Here is a 15,104-nt window from a genome sequence, read left to right on the forward strand (position 1 = left end):
GCGATTGCAGATATATCTGTATCGGGGCATACGCTGGCCGATATGCTTAAACAATAAACAGCAGTGTTTGAAGAATCTATTACAATAAGCACTGCTGGAATGAATAAGAAAATGTATCATTACATAGTTTGGCCAGCAGAATTCACTGCCCCTCAAAATAGCAACACAGCCTAGTATAAGACAGAGGAGCAGGGACATGCCACTCTCACAAACTACAGCTGGAGTCAAGACATGTAACAGCCACCTTACTAATGATCAAAACTCTAAACCAGCTACCAACATGAACTTCTGGACAGTTTTATATGAATCAGTAGGCTGTGTCTCGTTCTAGGGACATCCAGAGACCGCAATTAGGGATGGGACATTTTTCATTTTCTTTCTGGGAATAACCATGAATGAATATCATCAAGACTGACTTGAAAAAGCTGTCTAGTTTGCCATCATGGTAGAGAATAAAAGTAGAGCCCAACCGATAAAGGATTTTGAAGGCCGATATCGATACAAATGTTTGTTGATTTAAAAATCCGATATTCCAATATATCTGCCGATATATATATATATATATATATATATATTGTTGGGGTTGTAGCAGGAGCAGATTTGGTTATCAACATTTAATTATTATTGTCAATATGATTATCGATATTAATAATTATATTTAATATATTATCATGATGGGGCTGCACGGTGGTGTAGTGGGTAGCACTCTCGCCTCACAGCAAGAGGCCCGGGCTCCTTCTGTGTGGAGTTTGCATGTTCTCCCCGTGTAAGCGTGGGTTCTCTCCGGGTTCTCCGGCTTCCTCCCACAGTCCAAAGACATGCAGGATGGGGATAGGTTAATTGGTGACTCTAAATTGCCCGTAGGTGTGAATGTGAGTGTGAATGGTTGTTTGTCTCTACATGTCGGCCCTGTGATAGACTGGCGTCCTGTCCAGGGTGTACCCTGCCTTCGCCCAATGACAGCTGGGATCGGCTCCAGCCCCCCCGTGACCCTGAATACAGGATAAGCGGTAGACAATGGATGGATGGATATTATCATGATATAATCATGAATAAACGGGGCACCACCCTGGGATCAGGGAAAAGATAACCTAAAACTGTATTCAGTCTCAATATAAAGGTTTTATACTCACATGCCAATCATCGTGATCATTGGCATAGGAGTACAGAACCAATCGAACAATTAAAAAGGCGTGAAATTCGAGCACTAGCCTTCACAACCTGCTGTTATCCAGTGACATATACACAACAAGCACACGAGACCGCTAGTTATAATATAATAAGATTTATTAAAATCAGTAATAATGATCACAATCAATAACACTGCAATTAACAAAGCCTTATTACCTAACTACCTAACACACAAAACTAAGCTAAACAGAAGGAGAGACACACGTGGAGTGTGTGTGTGTGTGTGTGTGTGCGTGCGTGTAGAGAGAGAGAGGGAGAGAGAGATATGGTCGGGCGCGACCACCAGATGGAGCTATTCCTCACAGCGTTCAGGGGCGGAGCCACTGGCGTCAGACAGGATCACGAGAGGGAGAGAGCGAGAGCGAGAGCGAGAGCGAGAGAGCGAGAGGTGGAGCTACGTCCTCAACGTCCGGAGCTGGAAACAGCTGGCGGAGGATGTGTGTGCGGTGTGTGTGTGTGTGGGTTAGCGGGACACAAACAAAGAGAGAGAGAATGTGCAAGCGATATTCTGAGGCTCAGAAAGCGTGCCGCTATCACACGGGCTCGCGTGAATGAACTGGCGTTTATTCCACGAGACCGGTCTTTTAACTGGCTTTCTGAGCTCGCGAATATGGCGGAGGTTAGTCGCAAACACTGTTACAGAAATCAACCCAGCTGCGTGGGTACACGATCAGCATTCAAATACCGCAGCACATGAACAAACGGACTCGGCGGTCCGCGATCAGAACTTAAAACACGTTAGCAAGAATTACAAGCATATCCTACACTATCACTTATGTCTCTGCCCAGACTGATAGCCTCTTACTGGTATCGTTGCGTAAGCTGCAAGTCCGTCCTGGCAATGACGGCGTTCCGTTACGGCGGTAGTTCGTGGGCGTCAGCGGGGGACGTGCTGAGTCGGCTTCGTCCAGACGAGAGCGGAGCGGGTTTCCTCTCGTTGATCAAACTCAAATAAAGAAAACAGTTGGTGTTTCCTCCTTCCACGAGCGGCGATATAATCGCGGCTTGGCGATTTAGTCAGCTTACTTCAGACAGCGTCTGGTAGCTGGAAGGCCGGAACGGCTTGGTTCCTCTTGTTGCAGCGGTGCGCTGCAGGAGGGGTCGCCTCCCGTTGCAACGTGGTGTTGCGCCGGTTGTAGGAAGAGACGCCAGAGTAAGAGTAAGAGTAAGAGAGCGTTCTCCAGGCGGCTTCGGTTTATAAAGCTCACGGCTGCTGCCGGGGACCCCCTGGGGTGCCTGCAGTTGTCAGCCAATAGGGCACCAGTTGTGTGACGTCACATTTCTCACCTGGGTGAGATGTGAAACTAAAATGGCGGTGTAGTTTTTAATCCCCTTTGTCCCTTTGTCCATGTGTAGGCTTTGTAGGCCGCATTGTGTAGTCCTAACGGTTAGGTCCCAACAATATATATATTTTTTTTATTTCAGAAACGCGTAAAAACATTAACAGATTTCCCTAACATTAGTTATTTGTAGTTATTTATGAGTCTTCACTAAAATAATATGATATTGCAGTTTAAAAATAAACTTGTTTATTTTATTGTCACAACGGAACAGAGGAACATCAAAATATATTAAAGTTTTGATAAATAAAATGTATAAAAATATAAACTTAAGATATAAAACTTAAAGTCCTTTGAACAAAAACACAATAACAACAACAACCAAACACGAAGTTAAAAGACTTGGTAAGCTTCATAAATATACCTTCGAACAAACCTGGAGAAATTCTGTTAAGTTCTATAAGGGTGTTTCGTCTGTTTTTATTCTATTTTTAAAATATTCATTTATCGGCCATTATAAATGCCGATACCGATAGTAAGTGATAGTTCGGAAAATGCCTAATATCGGCCGATAAAATCGGCCCGCCGATATATCGGTCGGGCTCTAAATAAAAGTATCATGTAATTAAAAAAAAAAAAAAACAGCCTTACGTGTTACCATTTTAAAAATATATGTATCATTAATTTTGCAGGGAGACTTTATTTAAGATTGTTTGATATATTTGTTTTTCAATAAAATGAATGTTAACAAAACAAAACTATAAAAATATTTGTTTCTTAACAAAATGTGAGGTGAATAGATAGAGTGAGTATATTTCAGTGCAATTTTTAAGACTTTCAACCATATTTATATCGCAATTATATTGGTCAGGTTAAGTGACATGACTTTTTCATATCGTCCCATGCCTGGCTGCAATGAATCTTAAATGTTTGTAAACCTGAAAGTCGAACCTTTGTTAGGTGCTTTGCAATCCAATCTTTACAGTGTATCCTGCATGGCACGGTGCCTCCTCTCCTTTAAAAGAGACTTGTGGTCTCAGAAGAACTAACCGTGTTACAGTTTGAAATAACCTTCTGCTATCTGGATCCGGGGACCGCACTGCAGCGGAGCAGCAACGGGCTGCTGAGTAGCACCGCAAAGAGACAGAAAGGGAAGCTGTGGCTGTTTGTACCTAACAGATAGAGACAGGAAGTGTCTCACACACACACACACACACACACACACACACACACACACACACACACACACACACACACACACACACACACACACACACACACACACACACACACACACACACACACACACACACACACTTAGCTAAATCTTGATCAGTCAGACTTCTACTTCATGCACGGTGTTTCTTGCCTCTACTGGTCTGTGCCTGCAACACTTTTAAAAATGTATGTTGACGGACTGATTAAAGCAAAGAGGTGTGAACATCAGCAAACAGCATCGATGCTGTAAACAAGCGATAACAGCAATGTCACACATGACTACACATGACATCACCATTTTGGATTTTGGCCGTCGCCATCTTGGATTTTTTTTGTGTTGCAATGCTTGTGTTCTTGTTTTTTGGAAAGCATGCCGAGCAGCAGTTTATGTTATGAATTAAGCTATATTAATGAAGTAAATCATTAATAATAATTTAAAAAAATATTAATATAATAATACAAATTTATTTTTCTATCCTGTATTTTTTAAATCAGGCTCTATTTTTCAAATCGCCACATATGACGATATTTACTTATTATCATCTGAGTATGGTAATTCACCACAATCAACTTGATCTGTGCTATAATCCTATATTGTCCCATCACTACTCTAGCTCCAACCACCAGTCGTTGGTCATTGAATACAGACGTAACTATTTTCCTTAGCTTTTTGCTTAAACAATGATTGAAAAAGAGAGAGCATGGCTGCTCAACTAGAGAGTTACAGTATATCAGGGTTTTCCTGCATAGAGAATTACAAAGCGGTGAATGTTCCTCCAACCTCCAGCTCTCGACCAAACACTGAGGGGTGTCTTTATGGAAAACTATAAAAAAAACACATTTTGTAACAAACGTTGCATTTGAGGCATATCTGTCATTTGTGAAAAACAGATCTGTATCATAACCAGCACAGAGCAGCAGGGGAGGAGCTGCTGAAACCGAAAGAGGAAAAAAGAGATGGACCAGCTGGATGACAGCAAAACAAAGCTCTTCTTAAAACAAAATGTCTCTTTTCCTGCTGTCTGCTTTGTGTTACACAGGTGGAAATAAAGTAGTTAAAATTAGTTAAACATGATATTAGTTCATTATAGTAGACTTCATTTGAAAACATGACACATGCCACATATTCTACTGATGAAATATAAACACTGATTACTATTATTTTACTTATAAAAAATATTTTTCAAATATTTCACAAACAAGATGACCTTTTGTTTAAATAATATTTAGCTAGCAGAATCAATTTCTTTGACAATCCGTTTAGTATATCAGTATTCATGGTACGAACATAACTTAACCATGTCATGATATGCTACTTATACCCAGAACAAATACTACCGCTAGTAAAATTGAAATGAACATCTCACATCTAGGAATTCACATTTAATTGTAATTATACAACCAAATACCACATTCTGTGTCCTTGGACCCTGACATCAGATAAGGAAAAACAACCCAGAAAAAATGATATTATATAATTGACACAGTAATCCTGTCATTTAATTCACTCATTATTTAACTAGAGCGTGAACACATGATCAGGATTGTACCACCTCCATCTCAGGAAACATCCTGGATATGGGACACAAACCACAGTTCACAGAAATACCAGTTAAAGATAACAAAATACATTTTTTTTTAAATCAGATCCTGCAGATAAATGGCAACAAGAGTCACAAATATTTTCACTCCACAGCAACAGCAGCCTGCAGCGGTATCAAGCCTCAAACAAACACCTCTCTCTCTTTGTGGCATGTCAAGAAGCTTTAGCTGAGTGTGGAGAAAGGAGCTGTTTGTACCATAAGTCCCTCAAATCCTCCTTTCCACGTTCCTCTCAGTGCAGCCAAGCTCAGCACTTCTCCCCTCCTGATCATTCCAACGCCGTCCTTACTAAAGAAGGACTACACCTCTTCCACCTCTTATATATACCCTTCCCTTCTGAATATACTGTCCACGTGATCATTCTTTTGTAGAATGACCCTGGTTATGTCAGCTGGTTTGCAGAAAGATGAGTAGTAGGCAACATAATTTCTTTGTCTCCTTTGTGGTGCCGGTAATCAATTTTCCCACAGATCCAATTCCAAAGAATAAGTAAATTCCCGGCGCACACATTAACCCCCCAGCATTCATTCATTTAAAAAGAGCCTATGATTTGTTCATAAGGTTCTTTCTCAAGACCAGATGGAGGGAAGTCAATGCTGAAGTGCCGTGAACTCATTCTTTCTGCTGGCCATTAGGGGGCGACGCCTCTCTGATTGTATAGAAGTCTATGAGAAAATGGTCCTACTTCTCTCTTGATTTATTATCTCAGTAAACATTGTAAACATGAGTTTATGGTCTGAATCTCTAGTTTCAAGTCTATTTCAATCCAGCATGATGTTCATTTAGTCAATTAGAGTCAGAGCAGAGGATGCTTTAGGGGCGGGGCTAACTTGTGATTGACAGGTCGCTACCATTCTACCAATGAAGTTAGCTACTAAGATGACTTCAACACTTTGACGTTGAATAATGAAGCTAACTTTGTTAGCAGCTTCACACCAAAATCCAGATGGATCCAGATGCAGTAAGGTTGGGATCCTCCACAGTCCAAATATGGTCACTTTCATCCCTGGCTGCCAAAATTCAATATGGTGACGGCAAATATCCAAGATGGCAAAAGCCAAAATTCCAAACTTGAGGCTTCAAAACTGTTCACACAAAAACTCTTTATGCTTAAATTGACCAAGTGGTGTTGCTCCTCAACCGCTTCCTTCCTGTTTTGATTGCCGTTTTGGCCATGCTCACTCCGTCTTAACTACCTTATTATTATTTTGATGATAAATGTATGTTTTGGATTGCACTTGTTATCCGTGGGAGTTTGGAAAATGGGGTGTCATTTTCCTTTAAGTTTGTACGCACTGCCCCAGCAGCTCTTCACTTTGCGCTTTTGAAAGCAGAAGCGCCTGTTGCGATGTCTTGGTGTGATCAGGTCCTTTAATTATGGAGGACAGCAGGTGAGAAGCACATCACATCTGACAGTAACTTAAGATGAATTTGTCCAAATGAAACTCTGCTTGCCAGATATTGACAGTGCTCTGCCCACAGGAAGTGATTCACCCAGAAAATCAAGAGCGAAATTGTCTCCTAAACGCCAACGGGACCTGCATTAGTCACCCCTTTGCACCCAATTTCAGAAAAAAAAAAAAAAAAAATCCACCAACTCTTTTTATCAGCCAGGAAGAGAAAGAACGAGCAAGACCTGATGTTTAGAGTGAGTAACTGTGTAGCTGTGAGCAGGGCTGTAAACTAACTTTTTGGCCTACCTGCCAAAGGGACCGGTAGATGAAAGAATCTACCGGCCAAGTAAATTTTTTACCGGCCAAATAATAAATTGCCTCTTTTTGTTGCATATACATCTGTTTCAGTACTTTTCATTGAGATAACAGTATTATAGAGCAGTACATGCTTAGAAAAGAGGCCAAAGTATTATTTAGAAATACATTTTAATATTATTAATTTCATTTCATCTCAAACATTGCAAATTGAAAACTTTAACAGTGCAAAACTGTGACAAAGAACCACTCATTAATTACTCATCAGAACTGAATTTCCGCACTGTTTTTCTTTGGTGTGTGTCCGGCAGACGGAGCAAAACATGACACCCGTCGAGTCGTCTTACTGAAGCCATTCCCTGTCAGTCTTCCACTTCTCACTGAACATTCTCACTTTTGCTTTTTTCGTCGATGTTTCGCCTTCTAAGTTGATACCTTCGTTTCCACCTATCTCCTCTGTATTTTTCCTTTTTGGTTCGGTCACACCGGGAATATGCCACCACATTGCCACATTGTCACACCGGCCACGGAAGCGTCGCGGCCCGCTACCCCTCTGTTCACACCAGACGTATGGTAGTGCAGATATACCGTTGAAATACGCATATTTGTTTATCTACTCTTCACATTTATTAAATGTATTTTCTCTTCCTGTTTCCCAGTGCAAGTTGAGAAACACAAATATGATCGCATTTGTCAATCGCTGTATTTTATTTTGAAAATTGCTTTTATTTTGAAAATTGACCGGATTGTCTCGTGTTTCTTCAGTGTTTCCCCTACCATTGTACAGGCCATTGGCGGGCCGCCAGGCTAAGGAGACCTGCCGCCAGGCCAAAAAAAAAAATCAATATACCAAAAATAAGCCACCTATCAATTCATTCATAAATCAATAATCATTTACATTAGGAGCGCCTCCGCGCAGCACAGCAGACTTGCTCCGCAAGACGCGCGGCCGCAACAATCCTCGCCGCGCGCTCCCGCTACGTTCTTCTTCGTGTACTTTACACGCTTGATGTTGTTCTGATGCCGTTCCGCCTCGTTAAACCACCTCGATGCCGCTTTCTACTTTGAAAACACGGAACGTTGACACTGTATTTTGATAAGCTGTTGCACTCTTTAGACTCGTGGTGTGAGCGGAACCGGTCCATAGGGTCCATAATATTTATTTTATTACATTACATTATTATTTATTTTTACATAATAAAAATGCCGCTGTGTGTCTCCGTCCAAAACCCGCTGCGCTCGCGCTGCCTGCTCGCACAGATCCGCTCGTGCGCACATGCGCTGATGCAGGTCGAGTGTTGTCGAGAAATATAAGCAGAGACGGCGCTCCTTAAAAACAACATCACGCCATGTGTGTGTAGTATTAGGACGTGATGACGTATGTACAACCGGCCAAAGCCCGTTTGCCCCCCCTTTGTTTTTGATAAGATGTGGAACTTTGAGTTAACTGCTGTTGAGTAAACCTATAACTTATATTTTACTTGATAAAATAAGACAATATATGCACTCATATGTCGTTGTAGTATTTTACAGTATCTGTAGCTATTAATGTGATGCTCATCATTTTCCAGACATATTTTTCTGGACCCTGATCATTTCCATCAACCAGCACCTTAATAAGTCACTCTCTCCTTGTGATCTTGAATACACTCTGGTTGAACAAAAATGTTGAATGCAAATATAATAATTGCAGAATTGCAGACTGCTTGCTGTGCCACCTGACTTAATCCAACTGCACCAATACACCGTCCCACGCGTCTCGTCTGTTTAGGGTTTTTTCGGTGGGTACCACCGGGCCTGAAAAAAATTCTAGGGGAAACACTGTTCTTTGTGTGAGTTACTGCCAGAATTGACGCGTTCGCTCGCGGCACGCGCAAAAAATAGAGCAGACGCCGAAAGGATCGCTTCGCGTCTGGTGTGAACTACACTATCGCTTAACAGGGGCACCGAAAGGAAGCGGGCTCCGCTACGCGCCTATTCGCGGCGCTTCCGCGGCCGGTGTGAACCAGGCGTCACTCACTGCACCAAACTTTTAAAGAGCGGTGACGCGCACGCTACGCTGCTTCGGGGGAACTATTTTCTACAGTGGTGACATCGGGGGAGCTACTTCAGTGTGACACACAACAAATCGCCGGTTTAGCTTGACGTTTGCTACCGTCGTAATTTATATTTTTACAGCTACTACAATGTTTTGTTATATCATGCATCATTTATTGTAAGATCACGACCATCGGGACAAACATTTACCTGCCCCAGTGGCATGTATCCCTCCAAAATTAAGTCGCAAAGGGGAGTATTTTAGTCGCATTTGGCGAGTGGCGACAGCGAGACACTTTCTTGACATTATTATTACTGGTAAAATTATAAATGTGTAATTTGTGGTATAATACAGGATATAAGATTATTTGTCTCTTGTTGTTTACTACTATATATTGTCAAAATAATCTCCCATAGGATGGGGCGGGACTTAGCCTCTCTATACCCACAAACAAAGTCAACCCAATCAACATGAATGTGTTCAGGGCTGGGCAGGACCCTGTAACTGGTCCTGTATCCTTCCCACTGACACTGGATACAGAGAGCAGCTTGAGACAAGGCAATGGGAGGGCTTGAAACAAGGGTAAGAGGACAAAATTGAGAACAGATGAATGTGGGTTTAAAAGCCAGGAAACGAGTTAACGGTTTTCTTAATGATTGGAAAAGTGCATAAAACAAGGAAGAGAAGAAAAACACAAGCGGGCAAAGAAAGGAATGCAGAGAATTAGTCTTCATCGGTCCAAAACTGGCTGGCAAACAGTTCAATGCTGTGGCTAACTTTAGGACAGTGAAATATGACTCAGACATACAGAGATGATAAGTCATCTGTGTGGACTGGGTTTAGGCAAATTACCAAGAACTCTCTGTAAAGTCGAGGGGAAAAACACAAACTACAGTCAATAAACTGAGCAGCTCCCTACTAAGGTCTGATGCTCATACAACTCCCATGATTCTCCTTTTGCATGACTAATCCAGTATTTCTGATAACTGACAACAGTCACAGTTTCCTTATGAATTCTACATATTTTGACACTGACTCTTGACCCCCTGACCTCCAATGCTGATGAACCTGACCTCCAATGCGGATGAAGCTAGGGGGTGGTGGAGGCCATTGATCTGGGGCAGTAACATGAGGTAATGTAATCCTGGCCAAGACAAATATTGAACGGAACCGATTAAGCTGCAGAGTAGAGCTGTCAATTTTCCTCTATAATCCTATTCAAATTTATTTCCATATTTCTTTCAATATTCAAATTATATTCACATTTTAATGCTCAAATTTAGCCTATTATTAATATTTACTACACTACACACGCTTATGTCAATGCCATTATCTGCAATGTGGTTGTTTTCCTTCGTGTCCACTAGAGGGCTTTCCAAAAACATTAGCAATAAATATGTCGAATTACCAACAGCTGACAACTTTCTTGCTGAGTAATAATTAAGCTTAGGCACAAAATTAATTACCTCAAATTGTCAACTTTAAACACAAAGTAAAACAACCACATTGCTGTTCTCCTGGGGACGCTGTGTTCCCGTTGCCATGGCTGCGCCCTCTTTGTCTTCCTCCTCGTCTCACATCAGCTCTACTTTCACTTTTCTCACGTACATCCTGCTATTCTAAATGAATCAGCCAACGGAAATGCAGGGTGATCTAGCTAGCAGTATTCAGCAGCATGAATGCATCTTTGTCATGACTGCATCACTTCTAGAGGTCCGTCGATATCTTTCTTTTCATTTCACCGAGTGCTGCCAGGCGGTTATCACCGTGTGTGCACCACTGTTGGCCGTTTCTAATAGTTAGAAACTTTATTCATCAGACTTCATGTGACAAGGGTAGGCCAAGGCCAGGAGGACGAGACGTTAACGTTAGACAACACGTTTGAACATTAATTTCAGCATTAGATTTGTATTGATTTTTTTCCTAGTCGAATTATATCCGATTCCCAAATGTAATTCTAACAGCCCAACTGCAGAGCTGCTGTTTCTGTGCGACTGTCTAAACTGAGCTCACACACCGGCTGTGACTATAAACATAAAGAATACAGATTGTATTTGGGCGATTGAGAGTACTGTCCTTTTCATTTAAGAATGTGTAGGATGTGTGTTATCTGACTGTTTATTTATTTATTTATTTATTTATTTATTTTTAAGTTTTATTGGTCACGTTTGGTAAAAAAGAGAATTTTACATACAGTAAAATTTAAAAAGGGCTTAAATAAACTGTCTGTCACAGTGCAAAAAACTAAGACTTTTACAAATAGTAATGTTTTAAAAACAGACAGCTACGTAAGGTAATGCTATAAAAAAAAAAGGTTGATATAAGGTATTGTATAGAAAATGACTGGTGAGTGGTGTTTTTTCTTTTTTTAAGTGCAAAAAGTGCAAAAAGCGCCAATTAAAGTCCAGGATCATTCTATGTGAAAACAGCCAATATCGGGGTACTATGTACATGGTACTGCTCAGATTTAGCTGAAAAGCGGTGAAAATATGCCTTATGTTACCAAACGAGGGTATCTGAAGTTTCATGTCAATATCTCAAACGGTTTGCCCGTGGCGCCCATTTAAATTTCAAGTGCCACACCCCTTTTTGACACACTGGAATTTCACATTTCATTTGTTGGCATTTTTGGAGGCCCATAACTTCTGTTCTAATAGTGATAAAAGGCTGGAACCTATCTATCTATGATAATGACTGGTTCATTGGAAACATTGTTGAACGTTCAGATGAACAAGGTGACGTTTTTGTGAAATTCATGAAGACTGTCAACAATATCCTCACATGACCATCGGACCAAAGACAGATCCCTGTTGGGTGCCATTCCAACATATCTATTTGTTGTGTCAGTGTGTCAGACATCTATGGCACAGTGCTCGCTAATTCAAACTTGACCAAAAGGACCATGACAAAATGATGTCACTGCTTCCACAATTTTTTGGCTAATAGTTAAAGACACTATTCCCTTCTATTTGTAGTGTTCTTACACTCTGTAACATTCTTGTTATTTAGTTCTTTCAAAGTTTGATGGCGGGTCTCTTTCATGGGGGATAAGAGGTTAATCCGTGACAGTCTCAGTATTTAATTTTTTGCCATCACTGAGCATAATACTAAGTTATTTCCACTATTTTCATGCTTTATCGTCACTAAATTCTCCCTGAATAAACATTCCAGACTTCTGGAAAAAATTTCCAAAATGGTGCATTATGAAGAATAAAATTCACATTATGAGCTTCATATATGAAGCTCCATAATAATACACTTTGACTATAGTCAAAGTTTTTATTTCATTAAAAGAAAGCACAAATATGTATCTTTATCTGGTATAAATCCCATTAGGATCATCAAGTGCCCACATGGTCATTTGGGGTTCCAAATATGGGGTTCCAAAAGAGTCACCTCTGCCCGAAAGGGTTTTTGGACCCCCATAAAACCCCCACCAGTGGTACCATACCCTTCAAATTAATTTTTGGCAAGAGCAAAGTTCCCAAATATAACAAATAATCCTGTTTAGAATTAATATGATCATTAATTGTGGTGCTAGGGGCACCCAAAAAGTGAAAAATAATTTTGGCCATCAAAAAAAAATGGACTTTGGTGACCCACCTTTCATCCAAACAGTAAGGAATGTTGATTCTGCCTTCAGAATTGTATTACACACCACAATGAACTAACAGACCAATTTTCAGCCTTCTATCACTATTAGAACAGAAGTTATGGGCCTCCAAAAATGCCAACAAATGAAATGCGAAATTCCAATGTGTCAAAAAGGGGTGTGGCACTTTAAATTCAAATGGACGCCACGGGCAAACCGTTTGAGATATTGACCTGAAACCTCAGATTCCTTTGTTTGGTCACATAAGGCATATTTTCATAGGTTTCCAGCAAAATCTGAGAGGTACTTTGTACATGGGTGGCATGGAATGACCCAAACATTAAAAGAATGTGAGTCGCTCTTAAGTGGAGGAAGCCGACCGCTACAGGAAGTGAACAGCATGCGAGCCGTTTTATTCTGTAGCGTCAGTAGTGGATCTAAAATAACACTAAAACAAAATACATGGGATGCTGTTACTTGTTCAGTGGATGCCCCTTGGTTGCAAATTCATCAGTCACTTTACTTACTTACTTAGTTACTCAGCTGCAGAGCCACTTATAGGACGGGCCCTCTGTTCCAGCCAAAAATTGCCACACAGAAGAGAGATGCCGACCACTGGAGGTGGAAAGGCTCGCTCAGAGTTATCGGCTTAAAACTCTGAATTAATACAAATCTTAAGATGCACTGAAAGCCGTTTGTTCAAGTGATGCATTTCTTCCGTGAGATGAATTGTAGGCTATAATGGATCACACTGTAAATGTGTAAGTGTGCTCTTGAGAGTGCATCAATTTGTTCTGATGTAAGAACAAATCCCATATAAGTAAACATTGGTAAATGGCAGAAACCTGCGTAAATGGGGTTTAAGAAGAAAATTCTTCCTAAGAACGGTGGTGAATGAGGCCCATTAATCCTGTCACCTAAGATTACATTTAGTATAGTCAGAAAATGTATGTCAAAAGTATTTCATGACAATATCAAAGATATGCATATGCAGTTTAAACAAACAAATGATAAGAGTTTCTCTTAAGCTTTCAAAAATGCCTGTCTGAATAAATGTGTGTTTTTCATGTCATCTGTAAATTTAAACAGTTGTACTGTTTGACAAAATGTCAATACTTTAGACCATGCCACTTTGCTTATCATACTGTTATACATATAGTTTTGGGGCGCAAATGGGATATGCCGTTTATATAACCATCTTGTCCACCAAATGTCCACCAAATAGCTCCTGTAAACACACATGAAAGAGGTGAAGCAATGTAGTGTGTTTTAGCAGCCTGGTCATGTCATATAACGTCAATGTAGCATTGTTTGAAATGTAACCTAACTGTAGGTAATTTAGCTCCATAAAGGACGTTAGGGATGTCCGTGCATCGCCGCAGCAGGTAGCTAGTTCATCTGACTAAAGCATCCCGCCTACACGGAAACGAGCCTACTTGTACAGATGCACAGCAAAGTTAACCGGCGACAAACGTCCGACGTAAGTTGGACTCCCGCTACGGTTCCAGTGTGTTGGTTACTCACCTCGCTGTGTCGAGAAGCTTTCACAAGTTAACGGCAAGCAGGCGGGTGAACTAAATTATCTGCCAGGAAATGATAATCCTCTGTTCAGCCGTCACGACACCACGGCGAGCTCCGCTTACAGAAACACCTCCACGCTGTTCAACTCCCACGAAGTCCCACACACAGACACTTCAGCCGGGCGGGCGGAGTCAACGGAGGCAACGGGACACACCGACGCTTGTTGTTGTGACAGCTCGGAGGTTTCACCGCGGCTACAAACGTTGACAGCAGCGGAATCAACCAGCCGAAATGAAGACGAAGACTTCCCGCTGAGCCTTACAAAATAAAGTTCAACATCACGATCCCGAAAAAAAAGAAAAGAAATATCACCTTTATTAATTTGCTTGATAACTATCTGAATTTACGTTAAATGTAATGCATTATTATTAGTCTTATTATATTTATATTTGTATAGTAATACAGGTATAGTAATGAGTAATATCGTAATTTTTCATATTTGTATATATTTTTATATTCCATTTTGACTTTTGCAGTACTTTTTCTTTCATTTTTTATTGTTTCCACCAAACACCAAGGCAGTGAACCTTATTCCGATTCTGATAATTATGCTAATAATAATTATCATAATATCATAATAACAATATGACCACTTGCAGGTAATTTAATCAGCAATCTCAGAAGTTGAAGGGTTATAATTTTTTTTATTATTAAATCATTAGATGATGTATTAGGGGACAAATAAAGACATGTAAGGAAATAGCACATACCAGCGCGTTCCCTTTTAATTATTTATAATTATTATTTATATTTATTTTTCACTTTGTACACGACCATAGAAATGATGTACACTTTGAAACCGTTTCCGGTCTCGTTCATCTCGCAGCACATGACAATAACAAACCACATCTCGCCCTCTAGTGGTGATACGTGTAGCCTCCATGAAACTCTTC

The 15,104-nt window shown here is 40.6% G+C and overlaps 1 protein-coding gene across 3 annotated transcripts in view; it reads right to left on the reverse strand.

Annotated features, from left to right (window-relative positions):
• sun2 (Sad1 and UNC84 domain containing 2) overlaps positions 1-14,321 on the reverse strand; it is a 29,575-nt gene extending 15,254 nt beyond the window's left edge. For 2 of the 3 annotated variants that reach the window (XM_084006367.1, XM_084006365.1), the window contains exon 1: positions 14,155-14,321. The gene's annotated coding sequence lies outside the window, so the exon portion shown is untranslated. The remainder of the gene's footprint in view (positions 1-14,154) is intronic. The other variant, XM_084006366.1, reaches the window with a different exon arrangement.
• Between the last annotated feature and the right edge of the window lie 783 nt (positions 14,322-15,104).

Source organism: Eutrigla gurnardus, assembly GCF_963514095.1.
Source record: "Eutrigla gurnardus genome assembly, chromosome: 3".
In the NCBI taxonomy this organism is placed as follows: domain Eukaryota; kingdom Metazoa; phylum Chordata; class Actinopteri; order Perciformes; family Triglidae; genus Eutrigla; species Eutrigla gurnardus.